We start from the raw sequence: 12,796 nt of genomic DNA, 5'->3' as shown, positions 1-12,796 counted from the left end.
TTCTATGAGACTTATTCAAAACTTCCCTGGATTTCTCAAGGGCAGGAGAAAAGCAACATTTAAATACATTGAGCATTCCTTATTTATGTTATTTACATACCTGTAGAGCTTTAGGCATAGATCACCTTGGTGTAATGTGGTAAAGCCTCATGGGATCATTGAGATTATAGGTGCCCTAACCCTCATTTTATTTTTTATTTTTTTGACTAACAGTTCCTGCCTCGGGTTTATTTGTATAAGTAGCAGAAGAGGACACCAGCCCATGCAGACAGCAGCCCAGGAGTCACACCAGTCCTTCTATCCTCACAATGGCAGACAGAGGCCTCTACTCTTGAGCCTTTGTGGGTGCCTTGGCACCTTTGGGAGCTGGAACTGAAACCTGAGCTGAAGGTTGAGCTGCAGCTGCAGCCAGGGCCTTGGTTTGAGAGCCTTGGCCTTGGATTTTAGCCAGCATAGCCTAAGACCCTTGGCACAAGCATGTTTCCCAAGCTTGGAGTTAGCAATGTAGGCAAATTGGTTGAGCTTGCAGCTGCCGCCTTTGGGGATCTCGGGCTCGACCTTCTTGGGCTTTACGAGGGCCTTGATAGCTTCAGCACATGCACTCATGTCCTTGGCGTTGTTGGCCTGCATCTTCTTCAGGCCCTTCTTGTTGTGCTTCTTGGTAAAATTCATGTTCCTCAGGAACTACAGGTCCACCCCCTTAAAAGATTCATGGGTTTGTGATCCAGGTTTCTTGATGCTGTTTCTGAAGCCATTTTCGGAACTAGTTGTGCATTGTGTGGTTTTGGGACTTGGCTATGTCTACACTGAAGCCTGCAGCACCTCCCTAGCCCTCACTTTCAAGGAGGGTAAACATGTAGTGGGTACATTTGTCTGAGGCTCTTTGGTGGAGTAGTTTAGATAATGCTATGCTCCGATGCTCAGGGAAGACAGGGAGCTCACACCACGTCAAAAGTCTTTCTCCTTCCACTCTTTTTTGTGGTCTCCCTGCCCTTGTCTCTTTCCTCTCAACAGTCTTCCACACAGTGGTTAGAATAAAGTTCCTCATACCCTGTCATCGCTACTCCTTATTTTCTAGTTTATATAATGCGACATCTCAGCCTACCCTTCCTGACAACAATCCCTGTGTCACATCAGCCTTGTTTTACATCAGTTCCTTTGGTCTATACCTTTGGATCTGCTGAATTAAGTCTTGTCACTGCTCTGGCAACTTCTTTCTCCTCTTGGCCGACAGAAGCTCCTCTTGTCTTCTGAAATAGTCATGAAAATGCCCCATACTCAGGCAATCTTACTTGGAAATTGATTTCACCTGGTTCTAGATACCGTTCTCCATGCATAAGCATTTAGACATATTTATAAGCATTTGAGAAGTATTTATCTAATTTTGCAACAATTTAGAAAAACTTTAAGAAAATTTTCTCTGTAATCTTACCATCTACACAACTTTTTAAACTTCATGCTTCCTTCTAATCCTTTCTTACCTGAGTTTAAACTTTTTTACATAGTCGTGATGTATACAACTTGTATTATTTTTCCATTCAACATTATTTTATAACTATTTTTCCATGTCACTGTACTACCTGCATTTTTAATCATAGTAGTATAGTACTTCATCTATGAGCAGTGAGTGATGGTAGAGAGAGTAGGATATGTAGCCAAGCTAAGTATAACCTTAGGCAAGGTGTATAAACCCTTTTGAGCCTCGGTTTGTTCATTTGTGAAATGGGAATAAATGTATGTAAAGCACATTGTACAGTGCCTGACATTTGAAAAACACTGGCTATGACTTATTACCTAGTTTGAGCCATATGAGATTGCTTTTATGGTGTGTTACTTTAAAAATTTTGGGGGCTGTTTCATGGGCAGTTCTCAGACAATTGTTAAGTTCCTCTTAAGTAAAGATAAAACTTTTATTTACTTCATGTCACTCTCTAGGTCTTCTGTTAAAAGATAGATATCTGCTTCAATGGACTCTCAATCGCACAGTGCAGTGGCTGCATTTCATTCTAAATAGTTTTGCTCTTCAAATGGAAACTTAGTCACTATCTCTGATGCTCTGAAATCTCTTAACTTAGTTATAAGTTGCCAAAACAGAAAAAGAAGCTTTGGCGAGATCCGTTTGTTCCTTACATCATTTCAATCCCCCTCTAGCAGAGAAAGCTGAGGTCAACAAGTCCTTTATGTTCCCACCAGAAACTTAACTCTAAAATCTAGGCCATCTCTGGCAAGCAGCTCAGCCTTAGTCTAAAAGAAGTGTGTCCACTGCTGGGTGTATCTTGCTCAGAACATTCTTTTTTATGGGTTATAGAGAGGCATAGATAGACTGAAAGGTGGCCTGCAGCTCTGACCTTTGTGAAGGCACTTATTTTTAACATGATAATGGGATGGAGGAGTAGAGAGCTGGCCCCTCCTTTTATTTTCCTCATTTACATATGGCTTCCTGACAGCCAATCACCAATTGTTTGGCTTGACCCCTCCCCTCCTGAGAAAGACTCATCTGTTTAAAGCTAACGTTTTCATGACAAGTTTAGGAGATTCAAGCTTGTAATTTTACATTAAGGAATGACTGTGTCCCTGCGTATTCTGGTAATTCTTTTTCTTGAAGTATTAACTTGTCATTTTAGAGCTAAGCTCTTTCCTCCATTTACAAAATGAGGAACAATTATGGCATTCCATGTATTTTATCTACTGAGAAAAGTGCCTTTAAAAGTTCTAGTGTTACTTTTGTTTCAGCTGTTTACATCTTAACAACTATATGCAATTTTCCATGTTCTCAATTTTCTGTATAGTTGTAAAACTCTTGTTCTGTAACACATCTTGATGGCAATTGCCCCAAAGATACTTGTTTTATCTTGTAAGTATTATCAAGCTTATCAATGGTTAGTCATGTTTGTAGTAATTCTTTATTTCAACTTGGGCTTGTGATATGTTAAGTTCAAAAAGTAATTTCTGTGCTAATTCTCAAGTCAAATGATGAAGTTGATTTCTGATGATTGCTTAATCTTCATTCCCAAAAGAATCCTTCTGCTATTAAAAAAAAAAAAAAAAGTTGAAAAGCATTCTTCACACCAACTTGCCTGAACATGCCTCCTTTGATTTGTTCCTTTTTTCTTCTGCTGTTGAAATCTTCTGGCATGACTGAAGCCTGGGAAGCAGCATGACCTGAGATGAAAAGATTGTAGTCATCAACATACCTCTGTAGATACATTTCTAGCCTCAAGACTATGTGGCAGTAGGACATGGTCAATTCAGGTCTGGCTTTTCCACAGTACTTTAGAGTCTAAAGTTTAGACTAATGGCACCATTTCACATTATATTGAATTTTAGGAGAAACATTTCCTTCAGGGTAAAACTTCTGTCAAACCTTTGTATAGCTTACTCTGTAATAATAATGGGAGAACATATTTTGCTAAAGCATGAGGAACTAAACCTCTTGTTTTTGAAAAGTAATTAGGAAATCACTTTTTTTTTATCCCAGTAGATCAAATTTCTCATTGAAAGGAACTGAAAATTTTATTTTGCTTTGTTTTGAATGCAACTAGCACTAAAAGTAACCAAGTGAAATTTATTATTTATATATGAAAAGGATAAAATCACTAGAAGAACATATGAAAAATCAGAGATAGTTTTTGAACATGCTGTCTAAATTATTAAACTTCCCCCAAAACACAGTTTTTGACATGTTTCAATAGACCTACCATATGAGGAAGAGGCAGTATACCAAAATGAATAAGAGCACAGACTGGGCTTGAATTTTGGGTCTACTTACTGGCTGTGTGACAGCAGGTGAGTTATTTAATCCCGCTGTGCATCAGTTTCCTTATCTATAGAATGGGGCTAATACCACTACCACCATAAATACCTACCTCAGAGGGTTATTGTGATGATTAAAGGAGTGAATGTAAAATGCTTAGAATAGTACCTTAGCACATAGTAAATGTGATGTGTCAGCTGCTACTATCACCACAGATGTAGAATCTTCATATTATAAAGACTGAAAGATGGCTTTTCTATAAACATGCCCATTCCTTCCAGGGAAGGTCTCTTAGGTCTTGACTTCCAATCTTATGGTTTTAAATATATACCAGCATTTCTTCTGTTTCACTAAATGAAGACCCATTTTCACCTGCAAATCATGTCTAATCATTATCCAAAAGCCTTAATAGACAAATAGCACACTATGTTAGGAAAGTATTTTTCAAGAATCACTTGATGATAAAGTTAATGGATAAATTAGAGACAAAAAACCCAAGAATATTCAATAGTTAAAATACAGTATTTTTTGGATTGTGGTAAATATGTGTTATAATTATTCTCTATATGTGTGATTATTTGATCAGTCCTTGTCTTCCTAATTAGACTTTAAACTCCATAAGGATAAGAACTGCATTTTGCTCACCATTAAATTCCAGCACCCAGGGTCTGACATAAAGTAGGCATTCAAAAGTAGTTGTCAAATGAATGAATACATGCATGACTTGGTAATAAAAAAAAATATCTTGAAAGTCATCATGTTTGTATAATAGCTTTCTAAGAAATTCATATGTAGTTAATAGGGTTATTCATGTTAATATTTCTATTAGGAAAGTAGAAGACTGACAAAGAACTGAGACAACGAACTGACAAAGAACTGAAGTACAGAGACATTCATTAACTTATTCACTTAGCAAAGAGGCAGGCTTGAGGATGAGCTTTCAGTCTTCTGAGTCCTAGTCTGAGTCTGTTTCTAGGAAGATGGAAAAGAGAATCAAGAAATGCCACCTTATTTCCCTCTTTTATCTTCTCCTTTCTTCTCCCCTGCAATTGTTTCATGCTTACATTCTATAGATGCAGAAAGAAGAAAGGAGAGAATCTTCAGACATTTGGTTAGTACTCTCTGTCTGGAAGGAAAGTGAACATCAAAGTACAGAATTGCTACATACCCATGACTCAGAGCCCTATCTCCTAGGTGTCAGGTCCTGGTGAGAGTTCCTGACATGTTGATAAAGTTAGAGTGTGTTGCTGGCCCCCAGGCAGGTGTCCTGAACATCAAAGGTTTAACGTCAGCAATGAAAATTTAAAATGAATGTGGCATCTTGCTGAAAAATTACCAAGTAAGTAAATGTATGACTTTTTATTTAGCTCCTGAAAATACCACACATAGAAAGACATCCTTAACCATCTGGAAACTATTTTGAGGAAATTAAAGTTATAGAGCTCAACTCTATCAATGATTCCCTCTTGCCTTTATTATTATTATTATTATCATTTCCCAGTTGCCTTCCCTCAAATCTTAATGCTTAGTTCCTATAAAATAACTCCCAACAATTTTGTAAGTCAGACTCTTTCCCTCTGTCCTCTGCCTTTCCTCTAAGTTACACTTATGTATCACAGACATAAATGTTCTTCTTTTTTTTTTTTTTTGGCTACTCTTAGCACATGTGGAGATGATTTAGTTCCTGAAAAAGGATTTTCTGGACACCTACTTTTTACAAAACCCAAATCTTATGGAATCAGAGAGAAGTTTCTCTGTCTCCTTAAAGTAAAAACCAGAAACATAATCAAACCAAAATTAAAAGATCAAATAAGGTTGTTAACATAATGTTCTGTATTATGGGATGAGAATTTAATGTTAGACAATGTACAGTCATTACTATTACACCATGCACAACTATATTGGTTATTCAGATGGATATGCAATTATCTGTAGAATTCGTTGGCTCTCTTCTTTCATTTTAGCCTCCTTACTGGATTAAGGTTCCATAAAACCATGAATAACTAAAATGCTTGAGGAATGAGGATTTGTGCTTCATTTAATTTTTTAGTTAGCTGAATTTTATCCAAAGAACTCTTGGCTTTAATCTTTGTTGCAAAATTTCTAAATTCATTTCATTTTGTTACACCAAAAAGTCATCACAGTGGATGAGTCTATCATTGGTAGTTAAGAACATTAAAAGTCTCTCGGGATCATTTTATGACTATTATAAAATGTTATAGTGGGAGGTGAGAGGTTGAAATGAATATGGAAACTAGTTAAAAACTATATCCCTGGAGTCGAACAGCCAATTACCTTTATCTTTTAAGAGTGGAAAATAAATTAGTATTTATCAAGCACCTACTGCTTGCCAGGCTTAGACCCTCCTTTTAAGGAGCCCAATCCTGGTGGAGGAGAGAAGGATGTGTTTATAAGTAATGACTGTGTAATGTATAAGTGCTTAAAAGGGTATGCAGCAAGTGCTATTGTAGCTCAGAGTAGAGAACTACCAATGGCCTGAGGAAGTCAAAGACCTCATCTCGGACAAGATGATAGTTTAGATCTTGACACATACAGAAGCGTTAAGTGGAAAAGGGGAGATAGGACATCCTTGGCTGAGGGAGCAGACTTTTAATGTAAGAGATGTAAATAAGGGCTACCACTAGGGACCTGGTGCATATGTCTATATGTCAGGGCGGAGACAGACTGTTGACAGATGAGTCTGAACAGCATCCTGGGGTAGACTGTAAAGGGTCATTTTACAGAGTTCAAGGCTATTTTGTAAGTAAAGCCTAATAATGAATTAATATCATCTGTGTCCCATAAAGGTTACTCTGGCTATGTTGGGAAAGAAGCATTGGAAGAAGAAGAGTCTATTTTGATTAACTAGTTAGTATTTCAAAAAATCTTTTACTGTTTTACTGTTGTATCTGTCTGAATTGTAGTTTATACTATTATTTTACCTTTAAGTAGTAAAACATTTTAGTTTTCTCCTCTCATTTAGGTGCCATATTATTATTATTTTCACTTTGAATATTGAGACTGAGGTACAATGGGCATGTGACTTCCTCAAGGTTCTGAATGGAATCCATTGAAAAACTGACTTAAAGCCAGGTCTCAAAGCTTTGTCCAGCAATTGCTAGACCACACTCCCCACTATTACAGCATATTTATGATATAATTAACTTTCAGAAAGCCATATGGCTTTTGTTACAAAGACTAAAGGAATGTGCTTTTCATAACGAATGGCATATGGCCTCCAATAGCTCTTTTCTTGCATGTTTTAACAAAATGAACTTGTACATAAATTAGATGCCTCAGGTCAGCTAGCAAACTGAAGTTGATTTTCTTTTGCATTCCCTAATTACAGCTGCATTTATGACAAATATTAAGGAGTTTTTGGCAAACCGTGTGTGTAAACATACATAAAGTGGCTCAGATGATTTTTTTTCCTCTATGGCATTGCTCCTTTAAGAGTCAGCATTTATCTCTTATTTACAGGGGAATGTAAGGCTCACAGAAACAGGAGCATTTCCGATGAAGCTGCATGCTTTTGGAATGATGGAAAAATGAGCTGATTTAAATGATACAATAGGCAAAAGGAGCAACTGAATGAGAACCACTGAGCTGAAAGTTGACATTTATCTTTGGTCACTTAAATAATGCAGGGCTGATGGATACATGATAGATGCTCACATGCTGAACTAATTTAATAGCAGTTAAGCACGAGGGCCCACAGTTAATCTCTCAGAGTTATTTAGAAACCTTTCTATTTTAGGTAGCATACCTTAAAGTTCTGCAGTCTTAGTTCACACTGTGTCTCATCCTATTGTTGATTTAGCAGGTTTTCTGATAGAGTCTAAGAAAGAGTTCCTTGCAACTTCACATTATCATATTATAATATTCAACACCAATTACTTGTACTCAAGGTCAGTGACATTATTTTATTGGAATTCCCTGAACTCTGAATTCATAAGATAGTCCAAAATGTTCTTGTCTATGATGGAAAAATACAGCACAATTACTGTAAGTCAGTTGGTTCATAAAAGATCTGAGTTTTGAATTTCGCTCATCATGTTGGCAAATCACTTGCTTTTTTTTAATACTTGTGTTTATATTATATTACTAATATTTTTTGTTAATTAAGTGGAAGTATATCAACTACAAAATGAAATTTAAAATATATATGCTTCTTAAGTAACTAAAGTAAATAAGTAAAAATGCATTTTAATTAATATTAAAATATTTAAATCCTTCTATTCAAAAGCTTAATTTCCTAAGAACAAAATCCACATAACTTAGGATAATTTATTCATGAAGAATAAACCAAATGTTTTCAATAATAAATTAAATTTTTAGTCTTTATTTTCTTTAAAAATCAAATCTTGTTCATACAGAAGGAAAGTGTTAACTCGTATTTTAATTCATCTTATATTTACTCTAATCTATATTCTTCTTTCGAACAAGTCATAGCTTCTCCTTTCATAAAATAACATCTTCCATTATGTTATAATTACAAACTGTGGACTCATAGGATCGATGAATCATAGGGCTGGATAGAATAAGCCTTCAGCAATCATCTCTGCCTTCAGGGCATCGCTAAACCATGATTTGAAAAACAAGGTGAGTAAGAGACACCTTTAGCCAGAAATATGGTTTTGGCTAGATAAAGAAAAAGGTAAACCTGGAAACTCTTTTCTCTCTTTAGCAAAAATACTTCTTCCTTTCTTTTCCAAAGTGAAAGTCACCCCAAACTGATATTATTAGAATTATAACCCCACAAGAAAACCTGTTGTGTGTGAAAATATAAAGCCGTTTAGACTCATTTCATATTTGAGAATTGGATAGTAGGATCTGTAAGACTCTAGATACTAAGCAGTGTTTGAAAATGAAAGATTCTGCCCTCATCTATTGAAATATCACTTATTACATGACTATAAAATATAAAAATAGTATATAAGTACATAATTTGTAAACAAACTAATGCTATGTATCTATAGAAAGCCAGAAAACAATTTGGAAGAGAAAGTAATTAGGGTAACATTATATACTATCAGTAGTCAGTTGGGAGTTGTAATAAAATGTTATTTTCTTAACTGTCACAATTCGCTCATGTTAAGGACACACCCGTCTTGCTTATAGGCTTCAGCACTTGGAGATAGTTGTATTACCGGATATGCTTCAAGACACTGAGCCGATTGGCTAACTGTGTGGAGAAGTCAGAACTGCAAGCAAACTGAATTCCCTGGTTGTTTATAAGATGCTCCTTTCGGGATTGAACAAATATAGACACAAAAAGAGAGCCGTGGCTCACTAAAATAACTTTGAATATTTGGGTTAATTTGAATTTTACATTCTAAAAAATTTACGATATGCAAAGACATAAACAACTTGTTTCTCCGGCTTTTCAAATTCTGCACTACATTCTTTTAACAAACAAATATGGTTATAATGTAAATGGGGGAAATGGCCAAGACCAAATGCAACTGGCTTCAAAGGAAGGTAGATCCTGTTACTTGAAGATAGGTTTTATTCTGCTGAGCACCATATTGGGTCTGAATATTGTAAGGTGGTCTCAATACTAATTTTGGAGGTTGGACATGCAGAGAGCTGATGTGGATTTGGGAAGGCATAGGAAAGGAAAGGTGGAGGAGGAGAAATGTAAGGGGAGAGGAGTTGAGTAGCCAAGGAGTGTCTTTTGGAATGAAAATTATGGGAAAGACCTTATTCCTTATAGGGTAGAATAGGGTCAGCATGAACAGGAAGAGCTTTAAGATGAAAAAATTAAGCAGAAGCAGGCATTTAGATCCTAGGAAGCCCTGCAAACAAACCAGCTCCCTTTTTCTCCAATCCCCCAAATATCTAGAACTTTTATAGTGGATTTTAGTTTTCCATAACCTGTGGGATGATTGTTTGAATCAAGGAAAATGTAGATCCAAGCTGATACTTGGGTTATATCAATACAATCTAAAAATATAATAATTTATTAAGGGTAGAAGAAGTAGGGATGGAAAATTTTGATCTCTAGGGCTCCACTGTCTATTATAGTGTTAATTATCTACAGCACATGATGCTGTTGGCATTTTCTTCAGCAAACATACCAGGCGTTTAGCATTTATTTTGATTTTTTTAAGTCAAGTCCAAGCTAGTCAATTATGTGTCTGGTAAACCAAAAGATATGGCTGAAATTTGTGGCAACGGTTTTGAAACTATTTTGTGCATTTGCATTTATTGAAAGTGTAATTATAGGTTGCCTCTCTCTGTAGCATTCCCCATGGCACGCAGGGGAATTCGTATGTGGAAATCTTTATAGGAAGTAGTGTTGTTGTGTGAGGCTTGCAGACTGGTACTGACATGTTTGAAGATGCCTACATTTTTTTTTGGCTTATCATCACTTATGAATAATGATCATAAACTACAGTGAAAAAGTATCAACAATCCATAGATTGAACTCTTTCAAAAGGGCAAATTTCACATATATGTGTAAAATGAAGATGAATCTGAAGTTTATTTAATGTGTTTACATTAATTTAGAGTTTTTATCTACATACCTCCATTGTATTATTAGTGGCAAAATATGCACATTTATAAACAGATGAGAGCGATAAGGACAGATGAAAAGACAAAGAAAAGCAGAGATGTTTTAAGACATGATATAGACAGGATGCTTAATTCCTTTCTTTGGGAAGTCTCAAATTCTTTTTTTTAACAGATATGCCTGGCATTGTCACATCTTGATGTTCTGATAGGGTCTTTAGGGAAAATCTGTTTGATGGCTAAATTCCTATACAGTATGCCTTGACATTTGTGAACCTTCTAGAAAACACTGAAGTGTATAATCCGAAAAAGTGCCTTGACTACTTATCTACATTTAGCTACAACTATGTTATTCTCATGGTTCTGGGAAAAGATGAGGGCCAAGTTCTTGTCTGGCTTTGAATGGGAAGCTTCAGGGCAATGCTTAATTTTTCCAAGACTCGTATTGCCTACTATTTAGTGATACAAAATTATATTTCTGCTTAGAAAAAGATGATACAGTCAAACCGATTTCGTGGAAATCTAAAATGGAAGCCAAATATTAGGTGATTTTAATCCAAACAAAATATAACCCATAGAAACCTGAAGGTTGTTATTTAATTTGGAAACACTGGATCTCCCATTGCTTTGCAAAGTGAGTGTAGGCTCATTTAGACCACATAAAGTCACCTTGATCCACATTTGGCTTCCAAGATCTCAAATACGTTCTCAAAACTCTGTTTCTATCTCATATTCTCCAACTTTTATTCATAGAGAGCTATGTGTATGTGTGCTGTTTTACAGTTGTTTGTCCTGAACTTCATCTTCCTAAATTGGGCCAATTTTTCAAGCCTAACAGGATTTGGGAGCATTCTTATTTCTGCCAGCTTATTATTTATTCCTCCCAGATTCTTGCCATTCACAAAATAGCAGCTGTACTATGTACAAATTTATTTATTCATTGACGAAAATGGTGATGAGGGCGGGGCAGAGAGAATCCTATGTCATGGCACTGGTGCCTGCCCTATAGGGTGATTTGGGTCTGTGAATCAACACTGTGGGTGCGGTTGTTTAACCAGTTTAAAAATTATTTGCATTCTTATCAAGAACCATGATATATCTCTAATTTAATTCCCACATATTTTAAAAAGATGATTTTTACATATTACATTTTTTTATTGCTCTTGAGAATAGAGCTTTTTTCATACCTTATAAATGTTTTTTGTGGGTTTCCCAAGAAAGCTATGGGTCTTGACTCATTGTTTCTAATAATTTTTCAGTTGACTCAATTGAGTTTTCTAAATCAAAAATCATTATGCGTGGATAATAATAATTGATTTCCTTTTGAAAACCTCCTACTTGGTTGTGTATTTCATCATAGTTTTGATCTTTTCAAAGATTGTAACGTAATAGTCACATCCGCTTGCATTTCAAACACCTAGGATCTAGCTTCCCAGGACACCAGCAGACTTAAATTTTAGCAGGAAGCAAATACAGGAAGTATCACATCTACTCATATACCATGGAAATGCAACTTTCTTTTACTAAGATGTTCTCATTGCTTAGTGATATCATGGATGCTGTTGCCATCTTACCTTTTTTTTTTAAATAAGAAACAAAAATAGAAAGTAAAAAATTATTGTAATTAAGAATGGAAATGAGAGTGAGAAATAATGGAGTATACAAATATGGAGGGACTCTTCCATGAAACGACTTTATGACAGAAGTGATCCAATTTATAAATGCTTTATCCAGGATACATATGGGTATAAGCAGAGTTATGTAATCTTGGTCAACAGGAATTGCAAGTGATTCAGTTCCTATTGTATGCTCTTATTTCTTTCCATCTGTGCTCCTATTTCCTGAAACCGGAATCATTGTAATGGCAGCAGTAGCCATTCTTATTTTAGTTTTTCAAACATGAAAGGCATATGTACATATCTGCATTTCAGAAAGGTCAGTCTGATGACATGGTGAAGAGTAGAAAGAAGACAAAACAGACTAGTTGGGAACTATAGTAATATTGGAAAATATGAAGAAGTGAGGCAGATCTGTGAGGCGTGAGGAGGTCAAATCAGTTTTTCACGATGAAATAGATGCTGGGTTGAGTAGAGGAGAAATCAAAGACAGATCCCATGGTTTTTGATTGGGTGACTGAGAGGCCTGTGATGCTAACATTGGGAATAAAAGAGGAAAAGCAGGTGTGGGAGAGAAAACAATGAGTTCTTTCATGCATACTTTGGGTTTGAGATGTCTGCGTGACATCAAGTAGAGATGGCACATGAATTTGGCGCACGGGAAAGAAGGCAGATCCACCAGGCTTCCTATACAATTTCAATTTCACTGGTGCACAAGGAAATGATAAAACACATTGAGTCAGCATTACAGCAAGAACTTAAACAGAATACAATACATGACTATGTATGTGCTCACATGAAACTCTTCTGATGAAAAGTTTCTTTTTTTTCATTGTAGTTAGATACACATAACATAAAATTGATCATTTTAATCATTTTTAAGTGTACAGTTCGGCGGCATTAAGTATAT

The 12,796-nt window shown here is 35.8% G+C and overlaps 1 pseudogene; it reads right to left on the bottom strand.

Annotated features, from left to right (window-relative positions):
• Positions 1 to 325: 325 nt before the first annotated feature.
• LOC120618591 (60S ribosomal protein L29-like) lies at positions 326 to 3,241 on the bottom strand (annotated as a pseudogene).
• Between the last annotated feature and the right edge of the window lie 9,555 nt (positions 3,242 to 12,796).

Source organism: Pteropus medius, unplaced genomic scaffold, assembly GCF_902729225.1.
Source record: "Pteropus medius unplaced genomic scaffold, Ma_sr-lr_union100, whole genome shotgun sequence".
Taxonomy (NCBI): Eukaryota; Metazoa; Chordata; class Mammalia; order Chiroptera; family Pteropodidae; genus Pteropus; species Pteropus medius.
This window is presented reverse-complemented; position numbering and strand designations above follow the sequence as displayed.